This window comes from Triticum aestivum, chromosome 5D (assembly GCF_018294505.1).
Source record: "Triticum aestivum cultivar Chinese Spring chromosome 5D, IWGSC CS RefSeq v2.1, whole genome shotgun sequence".
In the NCBI taxonomy this organism is placed as follows: Eukaryota; Viridiplantae; Streptophyta; class Magnoliopsida; order Poales; family Poaceae; genus Triticum; species Triticum aestivum.
The window spans coordinates 278908577-278917457 of record NC_057808.1 but is presented as its reverse complement, the minus strand read 5'-3'; positions in this window follow the sequence as shown (position 1 = coordinate 278917457).

The following is an 8881-nucleotide window of genomic DNA, read 5'->3' as shown; positions in this document are numbered from 1 at the left end:
AGAGTGTAGATTCACTCATTTTACTTCGTATGTGTACTCCCTCCATTCCTAAATATTTGTCTTTCTAGAGATTTCAACAAGTGACTACATACAGAGCAAAATGAGTGAATCTACAGTCTAAAATATGTCTATATACATCCGTATGTAGTAGTCCATTTGAATCTCTAAAAAGAAAAATATTTGAGTAGTCACTCGTTGAAATCTCTAGAAAGACAAATACTCCGGAGTATATTTAAGAACCGAGGGGGTAGTGCACAGCCGCATGGGAGACTCAGACCGGTCGTTGCGCCGCATTAATAGTGAGTAATGAGCAGTCAGATCATAAGCCGCACCTTTCCCACTGTAAGTTGCTCGGAAGAAGCAACCATCAATACGCTCTTCTTTGAATCCGCTCATACTACTCCATCCGTCACTGTTTATAGAGCGCACTTCAGAAAAAGAGAAAATCTCTGGGACCAAGGCAAGTAGCGATCGGCCTGAAAAATATCATTGGTAGCTATAGCACGGCGTCTATTACTAGAGGAAATAATGCGTGCACACATGCATGCCGTGCTTCCACCCCGGGTACACACATGCATGCACTTACTCCACTCTGTAGTACTACATCGAGAGAAAGTTGTGGTTACCACGCCCTAATTAATTGAGCATTAAACCAAACGCGTCTAAAGTCTCTCTGGTGGTGGAAATGCATTGAGAGAAATGCATCATAATGAAGCGCGCCCTGTAAACTGTGACGGAGGGAGGAGTAGTATGAAGGTGCAAAACCAAGTACGCGTACGGCCAGTCGGTCCACGCACCCTCTCTTGGCATATCACTGACATGTGGGACCGGAGTGTGAGCAAACCGATCTCAATTGACGGCAAAATGACCAACCCGCCTTTCCTTGAGAGAGACGAGGAGCGAGAACACACAGACGGGCTCGCACGGAGGCCAAGATATATTCGAGCATGGTTGATCGATATCATCATTACATGTTGGGCTGCAGTTTTCCGCCCTTCTCCAGAATAAATGTGTACTTTATCAGAGATTAAGAAAAATAAGAGTATAGAGGCTCCACCATGCGGTTCTAGTAGTAGTACTACTCGTACTACTAAACCTTGCGCTTGGCTCTTCGCCTTTTCGTGAAGTCGAACAATGATGGTACTCCGCATGTTCGGTACTATAGTGTATGCCTCTGGCAACCTGACACCGAATGAACTGATGCATGTCCACCGCCTGGGCGAGGGTACGTTGCATTAGTCAAAAGGCGTAAGCGAGCTTCACCTTGTCCTGCAAGCTTCTCCTCGTTCTGTGAGTTGACGGGACACACCAACAAGTAGTGCTAGTCCATACTCCCTCCTTTCCGGTTAATATGGCTTAATCTTTTTTGCGGGTAAATGAGAGAGCTTTATTCATATATAAGCATTCTTAGGACGATCAGCCAAGACACTGGTCACTAGGAAGCGAGGTACCCCGCAAAAAAGAAGTAGGAAGCGAGGTGTTTCATCAAGCCAGCTCTCGGCCACATTCAAAGTGCAGCAAGCACGGTTCGCACAATGATGTGCCGCAAGGTTTGCTGACCTGTTTACATGCTGAATAACAAAAAAAGTGGAAATATTACCGAGCGCTCCTATTTGTAACAGGATATGAGCCAGAATTAAGCGAGAATTGTGGCGAGTGTTCCATGCAATCAACTTCCATTATCACATGCGAGAACCCTCAAAGAGAACCAAATGTGTTAAAGATTGCTTTATCATATTTTAAAAATATAATAAGAGTGCAGACGCTCCTCCATCCGGTTCCTAGTACTAGTATAGTACTCCCTCCGTCCCAAAATTCTTGTCTTAGATTTGTCTAGATATGGATGTATCAAGTCACATTTTAGTATTAATTACATCCGTATCTAGACAAATCTAAGACAAGAAATTTGGGACAGAGGGAGTAGTACATACCTCTATAGACTATAGTAGTAGTACTAGTACTAGTAAACTTTGCGCTTGGTTGTTCGCCTCTTCGGGAAGTGCAACAATAATAGTACTAGTACTAGTATAGTGCATGCTTCTGGCAATCTGACACCAAATTAACTGTTGCACGTCCACCGCCTGAGTGAAGGACATCTTGCATTAGTCAAAAGTTTCTCCTTGTCCTGCGAGCCACCGCGCGCAAGCTTCTCCCGTCCTGCAAGCTTCTCCTTGTTCAGCAAGTTGACGGGACATAGCAAAGTAATGCTAGTCCATACTGCCTCCTCTCCGGTTAATATGGCTTAATTTCAAACGAGATAAATACACTGTGTAAAAATACGGCCAGTGGACTTCATAATACGCTCATTGCGCTCAATATATACATTTTCCGGTGTTTATACGATCACTAGCTCACCCTGGCTGAGTATGTGTGTGCATGCACGTGTAGGTTGAGCACTTGAGCGTGACCGTGTGTGTTCCGTCGTGTGCTCGGACATGCATGCATTAGGGCGTCACGCGCGTTTTTGCATCCATGTGTACGTGTGACTGTTGCATACACGTAGGGGGAGTACATGTAGGGGCCACTAAAGGAGCAGTCAAATCACATAGTAAGTTAGTCGGAAGAAGCAACCATCATTTCACTCTTCAATGACACGTATGCAATATAAAATGGTTGATATGGAGAGGAAAAGAAAACCACTATATATACACTAGCAGGAGCCTAAGCTACAAGCCTGCTTGCTTGGGTTGCTCTCTTCACAAGCATAGAACGGCGGTGGCCACACCGCTGGTCACATATCCGGCCTGATCCCGCAGCTGGGGGAAGGGAACAATGTTCTGCGTAGACGCGGTCGACATCGGCGAGGGAGAAAATCCACAGTCGGTGCGTCCCAATCGGGGGTCACCGCGGTATGGGCCGATGTCGCATCCCAACCGCCCTTCTAGCTACAGCCCGACGTCCCAGGTAGTCCATCTTCCTTTTGGAGCCGGCTTGCTCCACTGCCGCAGCTCCCCACGTAGCTCCATATCCATGTCGATCTTTCTCTACTTCTACCGGCTTCTACTTGTGATGAGTTTATGTCTCATGAACTAGTGCCAGTACTATTATTCTAATCACACTTCTTCAATATCTTTGCCATCAGGGATGCTCAGCTCGATTTTGGTTGAACTTCACAAAAGCATCGTATGATCCGAGGGTGCCAGCCATCTTTCCTTCGACAGGTTCTACCTGGCCAGGAAATTAAATCCTATTTAGGGTTTAGGGTTTAAGTCGTAGTGACCCCATCAATAGTTTTTCTTTCATACACGCTCTCACAACTTTTGTCTTTAGTTTTGAAGTAAATATTGGCTATGATCTGTGAATCATTGAGATGCATCAGCATGTGTGTTTTTCCTTTGTATTTGATGGAATGTTGTAACGGGGCAACCTTGGAGTAGGAATGAAAATGGAGTGGAAAGTTTCCATTTTTCCAGACAAAAAATGGAAACGGAGAGAAACCAACGTTTCGTTTCGTTGGATCGCGCCATCGAGCAAAACCAACGTTTAAATCACGTCTGTCGCGTTCGTGTCTCACCCTCCACGGCTTGACCCCACACGGTCGCTCGGCATGCCACTCACCGTGAACCGAGTATACGATAACTTTCCCGCCTGCTTGTCGATGGATCGCGCCATGGAGTACTAGTATGACTGGAAGAGATTGACGAGTTGGGGGAGGACAGCTAGCTGTAGCACGGACTCCCAAGAACTTTTTACATGCATGTTGTGGCCGGCTATTGCGACCTTTGAATGCGGAGCAGTCGCGTGCACCAGGAAGCGGCGCGGGCGACGCTCTCTCAGCCGGCGCGCCGCTTTAATGCGGGCGCCCGTGAGAGGTCGCGTCCTCTCTGGCCGGGCATGAATGCGGCACTGACCGTTTCAGGCGGGAAGCACGCGCGGGTGATGAAGAGGGTCCGGGTTGGTCAGGAGCGGCTGGGCAACGGTCCGAACGCCCGCAAACAAGAGATGTTGTACGTTAATATTGCCGCATATATAATTAACAACGTAAATAATGTGCCAGTTGGACAAATATGATTGGAGATGGAGATGGAAGTGGAATTTTACGTAAACGACCTGGAAGTGGGGGCGTGTTAATATTGCCGCATATATAATTAACAGCATGTCTATGTCTATGTGTGTGTGCGCGACGACTCTCGCGACCTGGAAGTGGGGGCGTGTTTTTGATCGAGTTTTCTTTCTTGGTACGTTAAAAAATTGTCCGCCAGTTTTCGTTTCTTTTTTCCGGGAACACGCGTATTCTATTTAAAACCACTGCTATGGAGAGACTGTTTTACTCCATTATATTCTCTTGTTTGATAGAGTTTCTTGCGTCTCGCTCTCTCACCCTCTCCATATCAAAACAAGATGACAGTGTCCACACTATCTCTCTCCTCATCGGTGGTCACAGATCTAGCCGAATCCCGTCCACTACGGGAGGTGAGGAGGTGCAGCGTTGACATTGTCGCCGTCGGCGATGGAGGAAGCCGATGCGCACCGTCCTCTCGGAGCCGGCACTGGCGCGGACGAAGGTCCTCCGCGCCCTTGTTCGCTGCCGTCGTGTGGGCAGATCCTGCCCGCCCGCCTAAGCGACATCTCGCCCACCTGAGGTATAACTTCTTGTACTGGTCCAGCTCCCCAGGTCGCTGCATGCGGGTTTTCTTCTATGCGACTACTCCCCAGCTCCCCATGTATAGTAGCTAGGGTTCGTCGGTGGGTCCAACATCACCTACTATTATAGAGGAAATGCCACTCGAAAAGTTGTCCTGATTTATGCCTCGGTGGAGGTATACATGTTGTTTCGACAAAAAGTACATGGTTGTTGTGCGGTCATTGTCCATATGCTCCTATTGCTGCTGCTAATCTAATACTATCACTGGTTAAATGAAGAAATGCTTTTTTCCTCGAGTATCCTGGTTTAGTTCCCATCAAGATAATCATGATGCTTCTGTTTGTTGGTGTACTTTTCATAATTCTTATTGACAACTGAGATGTCGTTGTTAATCTTGTAAAACAAAGTAACAACACTATATCCCTTTTTTATATTTTTGGAAACAGCGATGTGTATCTCCATACTCGGGCATGTCTTCCTCAATTTTAGTGGAACTGCACAAAATTGGATGGCCATTGTTGTTCCGCCTCACTGTCCTCTGCCACGTGGTTCTTCCTTCCTCGAGCTTGACTACTAAGAAGAAACAGACCACAGTGAGGATTTGTCGAACTTCATAGGTGCCCCACCCAAACTTGATGCCAAATGGATGATGCATCACCACGATGACCTATCGATGCTCATGGTTGCGCCTCATGGTTGCGTCGGCTGGTGAAGCTGATCGATTTTCAATGAAAAACAAGTTGTCTTCCATTAGTGCTCTTTGCTTGTTACCCACAAAGATGATATCCTTCGTCAGTTCACCTTGGTTGCGTTGGAGACGCAGTCGTCTTTCACGTTGGTGCAATTTTATCACACAATTGGCTATGAACCAAATGTTTCCTCGAAGAAGGATCGACGTTGGTACTAAGAGCATAAGTTTTGTATTGATTTCTAAGCCTTCTCACAACTTTGTCTCCAGCTCCCCTGTAATTTTATTTGTCCAGCTATTAACTTTGATTAAAAAAATGGTGTGGACTAAAAACCCGGATGGACGTAGTAGCCCTCCATTTTTATTTACTCCGCATATTAGATTTGGCTGAAGTCAAACTTTGTAAAGTTTGACCAAGTTTAGGCCGAACACAACAAACCATAATTATTAGAGAGAGCAAACTGTACATACTCTCAAACCTTTCCGATAATTGAAATTAAAATTCTTTATTTGTACACACTCTCAAACGTTTCCGATAATTTGGTGCATGTGTGGTTGTTCACTTAAGGGAGGGTAGAGTACCGCACATGAAGGACAGAAGTACGACCAGGACGCGTGGATCGTTAGTTCATCGGAAGTACTCCCTCCATTCCTAAATATTTGTCTTTCAAGTGGTTTGCAATGGACTGCCACATACGGATGTATATAGACATTTTTTACAGTGTAGATTCACTCATTTTGCTCCATATGTAGTCATTTGTTGAAATCTCTAGAAAGACAAATATTTAGGAACAGAGGGAGTAGTAGTTTTCTTTACATTAAATAAAGAGTTTCGTTTCGTACTTACACAATTTAAAACGATTTTTATGGAGAGATTAAGAAAACCACTCCACTATATATTAGTCGTATACACGAGTAATATATGGACGCAACTTCATTGACTTTAGTGCACCTGCCTTTGGGTTTATGACAGGTGGGCCCAAAATGTGGCTGGCCCACCTGTCATACAGCCAAAAGCAGGTGCGGTTAAGACACCGGAGCTCAGTCCGTACTACAGTATATATATAAGCTGAAGCCTCATCGCTTGTTCGCTAGGGTTTGCACTCTCCACACTCTCGCCGCACTACATATATATATACACGCTGGAGGCTCAGCGTTCCTTTGCTAGGGTTTGCTATATTCTTTTTTCACTGTCTCTCACCCTCTTCACCAGATCTAAACAAGACTGCGTTGTGGCCTCTGTCTCTCTCACCCCCCTCACAGCTGGCGAAGGAGGCGTCCGGATCACGTCGCACCAGGAAGGGGAGGAGGTGCAGCGTTCACTCTATCGCCTTCGGCGAGGGAGGTAATCCACTACCGGCTGCGCTTTTCTCTTTCACCCAGCGCCTGTGCGGTAGGGCCACCGACCCCTTCTTCCTCGCTGCCGTACATAGTGTGGGCAGATCCGACCTCTTGCCGCACGCCTTGCCACACCCCGACGACCCTAAGGTATAAGTTTGTTTGAAACCGTCATTGGTCTAGCTGCATGCTGATCTTTTTCGATTCTGTAGTCGAATCTAGGTCTTGGTTCAAAGAGGAAAGAAGGGTGCGGTGGGGTAGAGCATGAATCTAGGACGTGGTTCAATGAGGAAAGGAGGGAGGGAAAGTAGTATAGACTAGCTATCCAGCCGCTTTGTTGGTCGAAAAGGGAAAAAGGGGGTAACCCAGTACACACATCTGTAAGGAATCAGACTCTTTGTTGAAAAGGGAAAGAAACTGGGGGCTCGGGTAGTTTGTGCAGGACAAGATTTGCTGCCCTCACATCGGAAAAAGTTTCAAAGAGAACAAATATGGGACCAACGCAGATATGCTGCTTGGCTACATACTCTACATCACCCATTTATACGTGTGGACGCACATGGTGCTGACATGTCCCATGTCCCATCCACATGATCGTGCAGTGTGTTTTGAGATGTTGTGCTACTTGTATTGGTACTGTTTTAAATAAATGTTGAAGTGAAACTATTGTATTTTAAGCAATGCCACTCTCAGAATTAACTACTGAACTATTTTAAGAGAATTTCTCTATTAATATGAATCAATGCAACCGTTTTAGAAATGCTACTGTCCTATACTTTGTTATCCATCAAGATAAGGTAGATGCTTCTTTTTGTGGCCGCATGTTTCATCCTCCTTTATTGGCAGTAATTGTTTCCTTTTTTGCCTCTGTTAAATCAGGGATATCTATTCAACTTGTTGCTATAGCAAACTTAAATGTCACACCGGCGACTTTACTTGATTTCAGAGTAACTGCACAAAACGAGATTGGATTTCCTATTCATGTTGGCAGATTCGTAAGTGATCTTGTGTGCGTCATGACAGGTTGGTGCTTGCCTTCATCCACATGATCGTGCAGTGTGTTTTGAGATGCTGTGGTACTTGTATTGGTACTGTTTTAAATAAATGTTGAATTGAAGTTATTGTATTGCTGTCTTTTCCCATTAAGTAGTGAACAAAAATGGGACCAACCCAGACATTATGCTTGTTGCTTTGTTATAACAAACTCTGCATCACCCCCTTTATAAGTAGATGGAAGCACATGTTGTTGTTGCGCCCACTCTCCCCTGGAACTGTTTATGATTTTTGTTAATCTAATGCCGCTGATAAATTAAACAATGCCACTCTCAGAATTAACTACTGAATCTTATTTCAAAACTGCAACACTTGTTAGGGATTGGCGGAATTACCATTTTTGTGGCCGCATGTTTCATCCTCCTTTATTGGCCAGTAATTGATTACTTTTTTGCCTCTGTTAAAACAGGGATATCTATTCAACTTGTTGCTATTGCGACATTTTGCTTCGCTTAATTTTGGTGGAACTGCACAAAATGAGACCGGATTTCCATATATGTGTTGAGATCTCTCTCAGGTCTTCCTCACGAGTTGTTTCAAATCTTGGTCTTGAAAGGTCAGTACCGACTTTCCTCAGAATTAACTACAGAATCTTAGTTCAAAACTGCAACACTTGTTAGGGATCGGCAGGAGTACCATTTCTGTTAGGGATCGGCCGGAGTACATGTTTAAGAAATGTATTGTTCGGATAATGTCTCTGTTATTATATATCAGTTACAGTGCTTTACAAATGGTACTATCCTGCTTTGTAGTTCTTTCTACATGTTTAACCAAGGTATTGTTAAGATAATGTCTCTGTTAAAATGAATCAGTCACATTGTTTTAGGAATGATACTTTTCTGCTTTGTCGTTCTTTATACATGTTGAAACAAGGCATTGTTAAGATAATGTCTCAGTTACTATGAATCACACTGATTGAGAATTGCTACTCTCCTGCTTTGTTTCCCATTAAGATAAGGTAGATCAGTAGATGTTTTTCTTCTGGGAGTACAAGTCATCAACCGTTATTTCTCAGTAATTGTTTCCCTTATACCTTTTGTTGCTTACAGGGATATCAAAATTAAAGCTCGGTTTTATTCCGACTTTGATTTTAGTTGAACTGCACAAAAGGAGCCAATGTGTCTAAGGCAAACTGCTGCATTAGTGGGTCCAGTTGATCTTACCACTTTGCAAAAAGAAGCAGTCACTGTTTGCGCTACATTACACAAGGAATGATC